This window comes from Pantherophis guttatus, chromosome 1 (genome assembly GCF_059756535.1).
Source record: "Pantherophis guttatus breed Tessera chromosome 1, ASM5975653v1, whole genome shotgun sequence".
Taxonomy (NCBI): Eukaryota; Metazoa; Chordata; class Lepidosauria; order Squamata; family Colubridae; genus Pantherophis; species Pantherophis guttatus.
This window is the reverse complement of record NC_142063.1, coordinates 125,184,510-125,199,905: the sequence shown is the minus strand read 5'-3', so window position 1 is coordinate 125,199,905 and position 15,396 is coordinate 125,184,510. Positions and strand designations below refer to the sequence as shown.

The following is a 15,396-nucleotide window of genomic DNA, read 5'->3' as shown; positions in this document are numbered from 1 at the left end:
TACCATGGTCGATGGTATCAAAAACATGGCAAACAAGCATTTAGCAGCATTCTATGATGCATTGTGGGATCTTTGGTCTTTCTGAACTTTGGTCTTTCTGAACTTGGTGGTTTTCATCAAAATACTGCTTTGGGCACTGATGAGATTGCCTAGTTTGGTAATGAAATGTCTGCAAGAAAACCACCAAGCTCAGAGAGCACCAAGGACCAAACAGTTTAACCCCAGGCTACAAATATTCTCTTCTATGATAGGTTCCTTAATCTCATTGTTTCTTCCATTTTTTCCCCAGAAACCATGTTTGAAAACAAAATTGTTGTTGTTTGCCTTATACATACGTATATAAATGATATGAATGTAATATCCTCACAGTTTACATAAAAAAGAAGTTTGAAATGGTACACAAGGCAAGTTTGCTGATAATATTAATCCCAGATTTCTTTTCTTTTTTTTTCTTGCTGTTTCTCAAAATCTTAATCCCCAAATTGGAAAGTTCACTGAAATGTCTTAATCTACAACAGGGGTGTCAAACTGGCAGCCCGCAGGCTGGATGTGTCATGCGTAGGCCACACATACCCTGACTCTTCAAAGGCAAAAATGTCATGATACGTTATGATGTGTCACATGATGCAATTGAGTTTGACACCCGTGATCTACAACCAAGATGTGCTCAACTAGCAAACAATCAGTCATCATCATCATCATCATCATCATCATCATCATGCATGTTCCCAATCAATAATACAGGAAATGGGCTCAAATACTGTAACACATTATTAAATAAATTATGATACTTATAGAGCTGCTATTAGCATAACCCTACTGTAATTCATAATGGCATCTAAAACAAATTCATCACACCCAGCAATATAAAGATTTGATTTATACTGAAAAGGAAAAAAAAAACACCTCTGGAGAACAAAATTAAACTTGCAAGATATACGTGCATCTCAAACCCAAAGGTTTTTTTGTTTGTTTGTTTGTGTGTGTGCTTGCTTACTTGCTTATTTTTAAGCATCAGAATAACTAAATTATTAAAAAGGAGGGTGGGCAAATGCTTCTCTGAAATTAAATCACATGTTTGATTCACGTTCACACGTCCAACGGTTATTAATGTCAAGCTGTAGTGAAGATACTCAAGAAAATCATTACCATTCAGAGCCACTAACAGCTATTAAATCTCCATCAATTCAACTTAACACAAGTGTACTTCAGGGCCCTTCCAGATGCAGCTCAGAAGCTCCTGCCTGACTTTATTCTATTGTCCTCTAAGTCACAAAAGGGCCCTTGCTGAGGATGTCTCTGGAAAAGAATCTTACACATCTTATAGACCTGATGTTCTTTTAACAGATCTTTCCTTAATCAACAAATCCCACACACCCTTTTTCTACCAATGGATTGAAACAAAAATGGGAGAGAATTCTAGGATAACCTCAGCAAGTCAGCATCAAACAAGAAAAACAACTATATTAATGTTACTGTAAGGAAGTTTTCCCCTCACCTCTTGGAGACAGGAGGAAGGCAAGGAATATTTAATCTGGAAAAAGTAAGGTAAAGGAACTCCTTGACTTGTGACCGCAATGGGGACCAAAACTTTCTTTGCTAAGCGACATAGTCATTAAGTCAGTAGCGCCCAATTTAAAAAAAAAAATTGGCTGCAGTTATAAAGTGAATCACACAATCATTACATGAGTCTGACTTCTCCCAATGACTTTGCTTGATGGGAGCCAGCTGGGAAGGTCACAAAGGGCAATGATGTGACCACAGGAGTTTGGAAGAGTTGTGAATACATGGCGGTTGCCCAACATCTGAATTTTGATCAGGGATGCTGCAACGACTGTAAGTGCTACCATCAGTCGTAAGTCACTTTTTCCCAGTACCACCATAAATGAATACCGTATTTTTTGGAGTATAAGATGCACCTTTTTCTCCCCAAAAAGAGGGTGAAAATCTGGGTGAGTCTTATACTCCAAATGTAGCCCCGCCCAGCCACTCAAACAGAGGTTTCCGAGGCTGAAAAAAGCCTCAGAAATGAAGCTTCAGAAAAAAAAGCCTCCAAACAGAGCTTCAGAAAAAAAGCCTCCAAAACAGAGCTTCAGAAAAAAAGCTTTTTTTCTGAAGCTCTGTTTCAGAGGCTTTCAGAGGTAGAAAAAAAAGGTTTTTCTGAAACAGAGTTTCAGAAGTTTCAGAGGCTGAAAAAAAAGCAAGGCACAGAGCTCACAACCAAGGAACCTGTTGCTAAAATTCACCTCTGGGAACAGTTGATTAGGGGTATTCCAGGAGGCCGATCCACCCGCCAATCAGCTTTTTTCTTATTTTCCTCCCCAAAAACTAAGGTGCGTCTTATATTCCAGTGCGTCTTATATGCCAAAAAATACGGTAGTTGTAATTGGACAACTCCCTGTATATCTCATTTCAGCACAGAGAGCTAAGTTCTGATTCTGGGTTTGTTGCTATTGCTCATTTAAATCCTCAGGATTTCAATCAATGTTGAATGTGCAGTGGAACTGCGTCTATAGTCTATGCCTATAACATTCCAGATAGTCACTGCACTCTAATGTGACCAAATGCAGGCCCATCATCAACTGGACAATGGGTCCAGACCTGTTCCCCGCTCTGTATTCGGTAATTAAATGGATGGAACATGGAAAGGTCACTTCATGAAACAGTCTACATGTTAAGCAAAATAGGTTTCAAGTTGGCCAGCACTTGGATGAGTGACTGGCTGACCAGCCTTCTTAAGTAGTCTTGAACTTTAGAAATAAACCATGTAAGCAATTGATCTCCAAGTCCCATGATTTTGGGGTGCCACAACTGAGCATCACACTGCCCAGGTTCTGGCAGTATTCCCCTATCAGATGACTGAACATGTAGCCGGACTTTTTTTGCAGATGTGCCATGCTGTTTGAGAATTCTGCCTGCCATGGGTCCAGTCTTTTTGGGAGGACCCCCAAGCTGGAGAAGGTTGACTTTCAGGTTTGTGGTGTGTCAGAAAAACGCATGAGGTAGCCAATGTTCCTGACTACAACTCTGAATGAAGACCCAATTTCCAATAGTGCATGATGGATGTAAATCATTATTTGATGGGGGAACTATTTATATATTCATCCTGATAGAAATAAAACAGGCCTTGGCATTCAAAGGCAAACTGGTTTATATAAAGACTGGTTGCGCCTACAAAGACACTCTGATACCTATTTGTAAAATCTAAGAATGTACATTCCTTTCCTGATATATAATTGCCAACTCTCTTTTCTTTCTACCTGGCATGATGCACCATAAATAAAAAACAGGAGGGGGGAAAATTGATAGAACATTATGGTAGTTTAGAGATATATTAAAAAGCCAACAACCAAAGCACCTCTGATATTGTAAGCAAAATCCGCTGAGGCAAACTAATTTTGATAATTATTTGTTTATTATCTTTGGGTGCAAGGAAATACTAGGATAGTGCACTAGTCTGAGAAGCTGAAAAAATATTGAAGAAGATGATGGCCATTATAGCTACATGGACTTGTCCACATTGTCACCAGAAAACAACTAAAAGGGCACTTTTTTTACTTCTGATACGGTGAATGTTGTATACGTTGGAACTTCTCTGACTAATATCAGTTATCTGTGACATCTATTTTCAGAATTCCATTTAATAGACATGCCAGAGATTAATCCAGAAATTTCAGCAAAGAGAACACATATTCTGTCATTCAACTGAGCCTGGTTTTTCTTTTCTGAGTATTGTGCCCGGCTAGTCAGGCTGATCCAAAAATCTTAACTTCCTCAGAGAATCTTTTTAAAATAGCAAGCAAACAAATTTCATGCCGTCTTAAACATTTCCTTTCATGTATTTCCAGAAAATGATAATTGAGGATCAGCTATTTCTTGATTGCATTTTCCGCTAATAGGCAGCCTTAGTTTTTCCATTAAAAAGAAAGAAAGAATAAAACTATTGTTACAATCATGTTAAAAGACTTGATGGCATGTGAATGTAAAAATCCCATACAAATGCTGAGGATAGAAAATGCCTGTAAGAAGTCCACTGGTGATTGTTAATAGGCAGCAAATGTGACTATCAGCATTCACCAGGTTGCTACCAGAGTGTGTGTGTGTGTGTGTGTGTGTGTGTGTGCGTGCATGCATGCACACACAAACAACATGCGCCCATTTTCATATATTCATCAGCTTTCTCTAGGACAGTCAGCAAATTTAACTGAGCATAATAACAATTTAACAAGCAGCCACAAGTTATTGGGGGATCAAGTAAAAGATTGCTTGTAAAGTACTTTGTCCTACACAGGTATCCACTGGCCAATGAGAAAATGTGGTTATTTGGGAGACATTATCTGAAGCTAATAGAAGATAAGGGTCTTATATGTGCTAAATTCAGTTTTCCACTCTCCTGCCAGACAGGCACACAAAAGAAATAAAACAGGAGACTTAAGAATAACTACTGTTCAGTGTCTTAGAAATCAAGTATGACTGAATCATAAAGAGGGAACAGTTCAAATGATTCGCCCCCCCCCCCACCCTCACCCCCACCACATAAGTTGCTTGAAAGAAAACTTAGCAGCATAATTGGTCTGGAAACCCCATTTAATTACAGGGTTCGAGTCCAACTGGGAAGGAAAAGAACTCCATTTCAACCGCACCACCTGAGATCATCCAGATACTGAAACTATTTGCAAGTTGACAAAAACATTTGCATCATAAAACACGCCAAGGCAGTGGGCCGAGGCAAGGCAGATGTGGAATGTGCAAAGATCAGGGCACTAAAACAATTGGGGCTGTAAATAAGGACTAGTAATCAGCAATCATTGCAACTCAGGGGTTTAAATGCCAGGCAATTAATGGGCTTCGTTTCTACTGAAAGGAAATACTTTATCATAAGCTATCCCGTGAGCAGCCAAGAGCCTTGCATCTGACCCTCACAAAGGTATGAAAAGAGGGAGAAAAGCATTGATAATTGGGCTTTCTGTCCAGTCACGCACATTACACAAACTTTCTCTCTCTGAACCGTTAGGAGCACAGCTGTTTCCTGCACTTTCTACTGTATGTCTTACAGTAGAAGACACAATGAGAGGGAGAGAGAGAGGGAGGGAGAGAGAGACACACACACACACAGAGAGAGAGTTTCTCTGGCGAAAAGGTGGGAAGGGGCGCCGGAGGGGAAGGCAGAATTCAACCTAGTGCTAAAAGTTCCTTTGATTTCGCTGTTGTTTTTGGTTCATTAAATTTTCCACAGATTTGCAGAGAAGAAAAAACATGATCAATAAACCCTGACAAAAGCGAACGTGTGAAAAAGGCAAGAGAAAGGCAAAGGGGGAGATAAAAGGGAGATCCTGATTTCAGAGCCAGATGACCAGAGCTTTGGGCTGCTGAAGAATTTGAATAGGCCATCATTTCTTTACAGCTTTTCACTTTCTTTCTCCTCCTGACTGTTGGAACTCTTCAGTCAATACAATAGTAAATGCACTAAAACTGGTTTTCTTATGCTAATGGATGGGATCGGGCACTCAGAGTTAAAACACACTTCCCACCAATGTGTGTTCTTTTTTCTCCTTTTTTTTTTTTAAAAAAATACATTAACCTATTCAAGTTAACCCAAAACTTCAGAGTCTGCTTAAAGCTTAACCTCCCCCATGCACAAAATTAATGTGGGTTCTGTTCCCACCTACTCTTTTTAGCAGCAAAGGGGCAGAAAGTCTTCAATCAGGGTAAGGTTTCTTTTAAAAGCCTTTCAGATGAGAGAAATGAAGACTGAAAAGGAAGGAACAGAAAATCAGCATCTAGAATTTTAGCCTGTCTTATTTCATTCAAACACTGAATGGAACTAAGTAATAGTAATACTTAATAACAGGAATAACAATACTTTGTAATTCGTTTCAAGGGGAAATTCTATTCTGTGTTTCTATAAATCTCTGTGAGTTCTGGCCCTGTTATTTTGGGTAGCCAAGGTCACCAAAAACTAAATTTCATAAGCATTCTTCAAGGTTTAAATAAATGGCTTCATTGCTCTAGCTACCCTATCCTTAGAGTGACTCACTTTATAGAATATTCCAAATTACTTATCTCCTTCTGCGTTTTATCTTTAAGTGCAAGTATCACATAGTAAGTATCCAGTAACTAGACACAATTATGATAGCCATTTTTAAATAAGAATTTTGTTGTCTTTATGGCTTTGTGTGCTAAAGCAGTAATTGACCCTAAAGGGTTTACCTTCAAAATGTTAACAAATGAAGTCCAATTCTTTTCCCGTAGTCACCCTAATGTTGAGGATATGTCAAACACTTTTCAAGCAAATTAACACAAAGCAATCTACTTCATTCACAAAAATCCAGATAGCCAAGCCCCGCAGTTTAGAAGCAAACATTCACAGCCCAGTAAGTGTCAGAGAAGGCTTGGAGCCATAATTAGATAATAACCACATTTTAAAAGAAGGGGCATTCAAAATAAGCTCTCTCTCTCTCTTTTTTTTAACCTACTCCTTCAAAAATCTTTTGGTAAGATGGTGAAGTGTGCTCACTCTAAGGAAAGCAATGGTTGGGTATTTGCTACACAAATACACAGAGAGAGTTTTGGAAAGCTGCTTGCTGCATTTGCTTTCTTTGCTAATCTGTCCTGGAAACTCTGTTGTGAACAAGGCACTTCTGAGAATACAAAAAGCTTGAAGGATTTGTGTATCTTTCAGGACACAGTGCAAACAACTGGCTTACAGTAGGCCACCAGAAGTTGAGCGAGCAAGCTTAGCAACATTTATTCAGCTCCTATAAATGCTTTGGATGTCTCTAGAAAGATTGCTCTGCTAGGAGGAATTGCCCCTTAAAAAGTATATACGTTCAAGCTATTTTTTTTCTTCAAAAGCCAAGATATTCTTTGCCCTAAATTAAACTGAAAACGCTTGATATACAGTATATTAATCTGGCTAAGGAAGCTTTGTAATTAACCATCGCTTCCCCCTGCCCTGTAACTCTAGAGGAGCCACCACAACAAGTTATACCCCAAAACAAGTAATCTAAGAATAAAAGTGCATTACATTTTGCATAGATGTATTTCTTGAGATGCGATGCAATGAATACTTGGCAGAGGACTGCCCATGTAGTCAACAAAGTTTTTACCTTGTGGGAAAGTAATATGAATGAATGATAAAGCTGACAACTCATTCGCATTTGCTCAGAATGTAATACGAGCTTAAGATCAACAGATGATACTTCAGAAAAAAGGGTTATGCTGCAGCATCTCAAGATAGTTTTAAAGACTACGCTAAACCCATAATATGATTCCTCCATTGTCCGCTTCTTTACCTTTTTTTTTTTTTTTGGTAACTATTCAGCTTGCTTTTCCAGTATTGTCATCCTACACTAGCTTTATACTATGTTCTTTCAAGTTTATGAGAATTCCAAACAGAAAACTTCTGCATATAGACTAGCACTGTTAGATGTACCATGCATCAATTAATCATCCTAACCTAAGACAACATAATAGGAGAAAAGAGTAAAACAACAACAGGAAAGGGCTTGAATATTTCACCTTATTTCTTAAATGAATGTAACTGCATGCAAACATCACTTATATATACACACGGAGATACCTCCACCTATATCCACTCCTGGATGTTAAGAAAGAAGGATATGAAAAGGAAGCTGGAACCCATCTTCCTGAGGACGTATTTTCTTTTGCAGAGCAGTTAACATTTCTAAGCATTTCAAAGTGATGCATTTAAGTCTACAAGTGGATTCAGGATCAAATTATTCTTTCACCGCACCTGCATTTTCAAAGATTATCTCTTTTGGAAAAGCCACACCACAGAATGAAAAAAAAGCCACTAAAGAGAAAACAGTGATTATCAGATAGAAGAAACAGTTCTATCTTCTAAAAATTATGGGAAACCTATCTAAAGCCTTTAGAAAGATTATACACGTATAGACTCTGCAATTTTCTTGGCAAGATTTTTGGAAAGTTGCCTTATGTTTAATTGTCCCACAAAAAGTTCCACTGAGAGTAATTTACTTGAGAGACAAGCATGATAGAAAAGACCATACTGGATGAGATATTATATACTGTAACTGTCATTTATTTTGAGGGCAAGTCAAAGGCAAGTGTTGTCACCACTTCCTAAAGCACACGGGGCAAAATGGAAATCACTTCAGGCAAACTTTAAAAACCACACATACAAACACAGAGTAGACACTGGTGTGCGAACTATGTGCAACCAACATTTGCAGCTAGGAAAACCTCCAATATATGTAAAAAATTATTTTCCAAGTGAAGGAAAGTAATTTCATTTGCTACACACACACACACACACACACACACACACACGTAAATTTGCTTTACCTTCAGCCTGGTACACAGAAAATCACAAAAAAGGGATTCACTTAAATCTAAGGGAGCTAGAACAAACAGATGAGATCCATGCAGCTTTGCAAGAAATCAGTTTTTCCCCTTTCTGTATATTTTGGATTTTAGCGTTTATTTACTCTATCCTTTTGGCACAGGGTCCAAGGGACATGCCAATACAATATTTGTTTAAATGCTATTTTATGCAGCAGGCAAGAGAAACGTTTACTTTCGAATTCTTGGCCATCCCCTGAGACCCAATTGCATAAAAAAAAAGAGAGTAATTTTTACAACTGCTCTTTTTATTGGCAGCAGTCAATAGTACATGAACTTCAAAACCCAAAGCTGCAAAAGGGTACCCAGACCCAGTATTTTAGAAACTATATAAAATAAAAGAAACCAACGTAAACAACCTGTAAGTGTGTTAAGGATTTAAAAGATGAAACTTCATAGATTTCAATCTATGCTAGTGATCCATTTCTCTATTCTGTAATGAGAGTACTGCCGAGGGTATACCTAAACTCAGTTTTATTTATGTTAAACACATTCTGAATTGTTACCACGTTGCTGTCTTACACTTGTTAGAAAAAAAATGCTCATTTGGGGAAAAAATATTGGACTTACTGAGGAGTAAACTTACATAAAATCAATGATAAAGGGCAGTGTAGTTTATCAGAATACTGTCGGTATATATATATATATCGACAGTATATATACAGTATATATACATACTACTTAGAGAAAGTTAGACTTCCCATTCAAGTGCAAAAGAATCTTTCCCACTTCTTAAGACTTAGCTTGTTTTTATTTTCTCTGTTATGTAACTTTGTCCAACACAGTTAGTTCTGTGGCCTTTATGATGAAAGGTGACCAATGGTGTGAAAAAGTTGTTTTTGCTGCAAGCCACATGTGTAGATGAGATAAAATTTAATGAGAAACTAAACTCTTATGTTGCCAGATGTTCCCGGCTTAAACCAGCCCAAAACTTCTCAGCATCTCTCTCCACACACAACTTTACAAGCCCACAGCTGCCTCCAAACCTCAGCTCCCTAGAGAAGGAAAGGTACAAGAGGCCCCGGGCTATTATTCATCGTATTCTTTTGCGGGTGCTGACCGCTAAGAGTTTCCAATCTCGGCGCACTTCTAGTTAAATAAAGCCCAAGCCTAACAGCGCCTCGAGCAACTCTTGGAGGGAAAAAAGTGTGCAGTTCCGCCGGGACTGGATACTTCTAACAGGGAAACCCCAGCAAATGACAACAATCGAGTGACGGGTGTGTTTTGCGGTTGAGATGGGCACCCTGACGAGTTGAGTTCCTTCTCTTTGCAATTGTTTTCAGCCCCCCCCCCGAAGGGGAGAGAGAGAGAGAGAGAGAGAGAGAATCCCCCCTTTGCTCTTCAAACCCTTAATAGGATTGGCGCCCAGTTCGCTCCACGCCGCTCCCCGACACACGCAGATCAAGTTGCAGAGGTGGATGGTTGAAATTCCTTCGCAAATATACTTGCTGAAAGATAGCTTCGGGGACCGGGGAAGGATGGGATGGTAAGGAAGGGGGGGTGGGGGGTGTAAGAAAACATCGTGGCTGGGAGGCGAGAGCGCAGAGTTAACTCGTATCCAGAGAGAGTTTCTCTCTCTCCCCCCTCTCCCTCTCTTTCTCTGTCTCTCTCTCTCTCTCTCTTTCTCTCTGTCTCTGTCTCTCTCTCTCTCTTTCTCTCTGTCTCTCTCTTTCTCTCTGTCTCTCTTTCTCTGTCTCTCTTTTTCTCTCTGTCTCTATCTCTCTCTCTTTCTCTCTCTGTCTCTCTTTTTCTCTCTGTCTCTATCTCTCTCTCTTTCTCTCTCTGTCTCTTTCTCTCTCTCTCTCTGTCTCTCTCTTTTTCTCTCTCTGTCTCTCTCTCTCCCTCCCTCGTTCCCTCTCTCTCCCCAACCCACATACCCAGGGAATAAGCCTACAGGAACTTCGGCCACGTTCTCCCTGTCTCTGGAAAGATACAAAAATAAACCTTGCGTTGCAAAAGGAGTGACTGTCAGGCTGTTACATCACAGCGCCACGAGGTTGCTGCCTTAGATCGCCGCACGCACTTCAGAGAAGCAGCATCCCAAGCAGCAGCACGCACACACAAGGGGCGCACACGCATCCTGCAACTCGGTCCAAACAAAGTATCCGGGAAATAAAGTCCCGGGGAGGGGGGGGCGGCCCCGAAGACGCTTGGCAGGCAAAGTACGGGACGATCCCCACCCCATCCCTATCCGCCGAATCCTTGCAAAATTGGGCAAACGTGGAGAGAGAGGGAGCGGACGGAGCCGAATCGAGCTTCTCTGGTCACCGAATGGACTCTACCTGACGCGACCTGCCCGCGAAGAGGACGGGAGGTGCGGAGACCTCTGTTTCCCCCCCCCCTCTGCAGAAGGCCGGCGGGACGGGGGGGGGGTTGAGCTTCTTTCTCCCTTCGCTCGGCTTCACACTATGGCCGGATCGGGCCTAGCCAGTTCACCTCCCTCCCCCCCCCGTTTCCCTTCCCCTCTTCTGTCCCATTCGCCCCCGGCTAGCTTGCTCTCGTTTTCGGCTGCAGCGGGGCAGCCAGGCGCGGCTGCTAAGTTTTTGGAGTCGCTCCTCTCTGCAACTTCTCCTTGCGCGGTGGGAGGGGGGGGGTCCTGCCCCAACTTTTTTTTTCTTTCCCCTATGGGCCGTCACACCCACCCGAGAAGAGGAGGAGGAGGAGGAGGCGGGAAAACGCGTGTTTCTCCCCTGTCCACGATCTCTCGGGAAGGAGCCGAGGAATCTCTCTCCCCCACCACCACCACCCCAAACACCTCCCCAGGAGAAATGCCCAAACCCAGCGGGGTGGAGACAACACCCCCCCCCAAAAAAAAACAAAAAAGTCACGAGCGGCTCTACGGGAACCGCGACTTTACCCCTAAAGAGAAGTTTTCACGCGGCCAGCGGGTGTTCCGGTTCCAGAGCAGGGCGGCGAGCCCAGCTCCCCATCGTCCACTTCAACGAGCGAGTGGGGTTCGCTTGGCCGGGCTTCCTCTTTTTGTGCTCCGTCGCTCTGGACCCCCTCTTCTTTTTTTTTCTTTTTTTTAAAGAAAGGCGAAGTCGCTGCTGCTGTTGCTGCCGGCCCTTCCCGAGTCCCGACGCTCGCGCGGATTCTTTCCTCTTCTTTCTCCCGCTCCGAGGCTCATTGATGATCGCCGGGGGGAAAAAAGAGGGAGGGGGGGAAGGGAGGCCGGGAGAGTTTAAAAAAGTGTCGAGCGCCCCTGCTGCTGGCGTCTTTCTGCCCTTCTGCCATCCATCATCCCTGCGTAGGACATCAATACACGCACGCTCGGGGGAGAATTAAGGCAGACGGAGAGGAGGAGGAGGAGGAGGAGAGGGAGAGTTCTGTTTTCGCCCACCGCCAATTGAAGAAAGTTCAAAAAAAAAAAAAACCAAGAAAAGAAAAGAAAAGAAAAGAGAGGCGAACCAAAGGGGAGGAGAAAAAAAACTCCGTCTCTCTTTCTCTCTCTCTCTCTCTCTCTCTCCCAACTTTTGAAACCCAGTTGGGGTTTGGTTAACTCAAGTCAGATGATCTCCGGAGCCCAAATCCATTGACTGATCTGTTTTCATTCTAATCCGCGGCGGCTGCTCCTCCTTCTCCTCCTCCCCGCCCTGAAGTCAACTGCACCATTAGCTCTTCCAGAGAGGCCGGCCTTCCTCGCATACCGGAGGGGAAAGGAGGTGCCGCGAGTGGCGGGGGTGGGGGAGAGAAGAGGCGGAAAAAGGGAGCCGGCGCAGCGGGAATTAAGCATCTCGAATTGCGCTTCGAAGAACAAGAAGATTCCCCCCCTGAAGCGGGTCTCTCTCTCTCTCTTTCTCTCTCTCTTCCTCTCTCTCTCACACACAAACACTTTGGCCAAGGCGCAGGTCACATGGGCAGCCGGCCGAGCGAAACGTTCCTGAGTTCGAAGGCGCCAGTGACGAAGCTCCCCAGAAGTTCTTGAGGAGGTGCTAGAATCCCGTCCCCCAATTCTCACCGACTGGCTTGAGTGGGTTTGGGCTGAATCCCTGTTGGCGTGGCCCTTGGTTGGGATGTAGTTTCCTTTGTGGGTAAGGGTTCCAGCAGTGGCAACTTCTTTTCTTAAAAGAATTGCCAGGTGGCCTTGTTTGATGGCCTCCTCAGAGTTGTGTGTGCCTTTATTTTAAGTTTGCCAGTGCAAGAGGAAAAAGAATAAGGGGAGAAATTAATAGGAGAAGTTGACACTTTACATATGTCTGTGGAGATTCTCCAGCTCAGAGGTGTCCCAGAGGTGCTTTTTTTAAGAGGCAACTGGACTTTTTGGGTTTTTTCTTTGAAGACGTTTCGCTTCTCATCCAAGAAGCTTCTTCGGCTCACGTACAGATCAAATATTTTCTTCCCCATAACAGATGTTTCAGTCTTGTCAACTGCCACAGGTCCAAATGCAGTTGACAATGTGTCATCTTAATAAATAAAAATGCATCAATCAATAAAGATTTCTGTCTCATTATACAGTTGAATTATTAATATTTAAATCGGTTGATTTAACAGTAAGTGGATTATTCTGTCCCTTGCCAGCCTGGGTTCAAGCCAGGGCACACCACTGAAACAGCATTGGTCACACTTGTCAATGACCTGTGGCGGGTTCAGGATGGAGGTGAAACAACCCTTTGGGCCCTTCTGGACTTCTCTGAGGCTGTTTGGGAGGAGAGGACTGGCTGTGCCCTAGGCCACTGCAAGGCCTCTCCTTTTTAGCTTCTACACGAAACCAGTATGGGGTCTGGTAACATCTGATGATATCCAGTTATATCTCTCCATCCCTAGCCAGACAAGTGATGCTAGGGCAGTGCTGGCTGGGTGCCTGGAAGCTGTGAGAATCTGGATGGGGGAAACCTGCTTTGACTCAACTTTGCCTCCCCTTCCCCACCTCTGGCCCAGATGAAGTTTCATCTTTGACTCTGGACAGGGCGAAACTCTCCAGGGCTATGTTGATACATAATTTAATTGTTGATACACCTTAGACTCAGGGTTGCTACTCAAGAGGCCGGTGGCAACTGTGTCTGGGGAAGAGGCTTTTCACACATGCCAATTGCACTTTTCCTGGACTGGGAGGTCTTGCTCATGGTTGTTCATGTCTTGGTCTCTTCTTGTTTGGATTACTGCAATGCACTCTACATGGAGCTGCCCTTAAAGACTACTCAGAAGCTACAATTGATCCAGAACTCAGTGTCATGTGCAATGATGGATACCCCTAAGTTTACCTATGTAATACCTCTATTATTACCTTTAAACCCTATATAGCACAGGGCCAGCTTATCTATGGGACCACCTTACCTAAGAACATCTATCCCTCCTTCCAAATTAGATAGGATGGGCATCCTCCTAGTCCCTTCCTTTACACATTGCCACCTTATGGAGCTAGGAAGCATTCCAGCAGCCTCATGGAAAGCTTTTCCACCTGAAATTCAGTAGGCCTCTGCTCTCTTAGCCTTCTGAAAAGTACTGAAGATTTGGCTTTTCCCCCAAGCTAGTTTAGGATGAGGTGACTGCATGTCAACAGCTTAACTTGGGGTCAGGTTTTTGTTTTTAACATTTATGGTTTTAACCATAAAAAAGTGAAAGTTAGAATATTTTGGACATGTAATGCGACACCCAGAAAAATACAGCATACTTCACTTAATCCTCCACGGAAAGATTGAAGGCAAACGAGGTCCAGGCAGGAGAAGAACATCATGGCTTCAAAATCTAAAGGACTGGTTTGGACAAAACTCAACAGCACTTTTTCATGTGGCTGTTGATAAAAATAGGATCGTCAATATGATCGGCCACGTCCGATGATGGATATGGCACAAGAAGAAGATTTTTAATAGTTTTAATAAAGTTTTAATGTTGTTTTATTATTGATGATGATTTAGTTTACTTAGATTACATCTAATACATGGGCAATTAGCACTGGCACCCCTCGAGGCTGGGTGCTCTCTCCATTGCTCTTCTCTCTCTATACCAATGAATGCATCTTTAGGGATCCCCCTGTTAAAAGACTGAAGTTTGCAGATGATACAACCGTCATCGGTCTCATTCAAGATGGGGATGAGTCTGCATAGAGATGGGAGGTTGAACAACTAGGCCTGTGGTGCAGCTGGAACAATCTGGAGCTGAATGTGCTTAATGCAGAGATGAGAGTGGATTTTAGGAGGAGGAGGTCTTGTATTTTATCATCTCTTACTATAGTCGATGGCACAGCATCAGCAGTAGACTCCTCCAAGTTTTGGGGTTCTATAATCTTCCAGGATTTGTAATGGACCCTTAACATTAGAACCATCATTTAAAAAGCACAACAAAGAATGTTCTTCTTGAGTCAGCTCAGGAAGTTTGGAATGCCCCAGGAGCTGTTAATACCATTTTAAAGAGGAATTATTGAGTCTGTCATTGGTACTTCTATAACTGTCTGGTTTGGTACAGCAGCCAAACAGGACTGATATGGACAGATAGTTAGGATTGCAGAAAAAAATTTGCAACCAGCCTGCCTTCCCCAGAAGGTCTGTATGTTGCGTAATTCATACAGAGGGCTGAGAAAATATCTACAGACCCCCTCACATCCTGGATATAATATGTTTCAACTCCTCCCCTTGGGACACCATTATAGGGCATTCCATGCCAAAACACCTAGACACAAAGACCGTTTCTTCCCTCATGCCATCACTCTGCTGAACACCTAATTCTCACATGTCTGTGTACATTTACCCATGTTGTATGGTTGTATGTCTATGTACATTTACCCATGTTGTATGGTTGTATGTCTATGTACATTTACCCATATTGTATGGTTGTAGCATTATCCTTCTTATCTTCTTTACTGCCCCCTCTTATTGGTATTAGTATGGTTATGATTATTACTCTGTTGCTTTCCATGTGCACTGAGACCATTTGCCCAGAGACAAATAAAGCTATTCTGTTCTGTTCTGTTCTGTTCTGTTCTGTTCTGTTCTGTTCTGTTCTATTCTATTCTATTCTATTCTATTCTACCTGAGTTTGGTATAAAATAGGCAGTTAATTAATTAATTAATTAAT

General features: G+C 42.3%; 1 protein-coding gene across 2 annotated transcripts in view; it reads right to left on the bottom strand.

The window, feature by feature from the left end:
* Positions 1-11,986, bottom strand: part of GLI2 (GLI family zinc finger 2) — a 270,083-nt gene extending 258,097 nt beyond the window's left edge. For both annotated transcript variants that reach the window (XM_034422349.3, XM_034422359.3), the window contains exon 1: positions 11,243-11,986. The gene's annotated coding sequence lies outside the window, so the exon portion shown is untranslated. The remainder of the gene's footprint in view (positions 1-11,242) is intronic.
* Between the last annotated feature and the right edge of the window lie 3,410 nt (positions 11,987-15,396).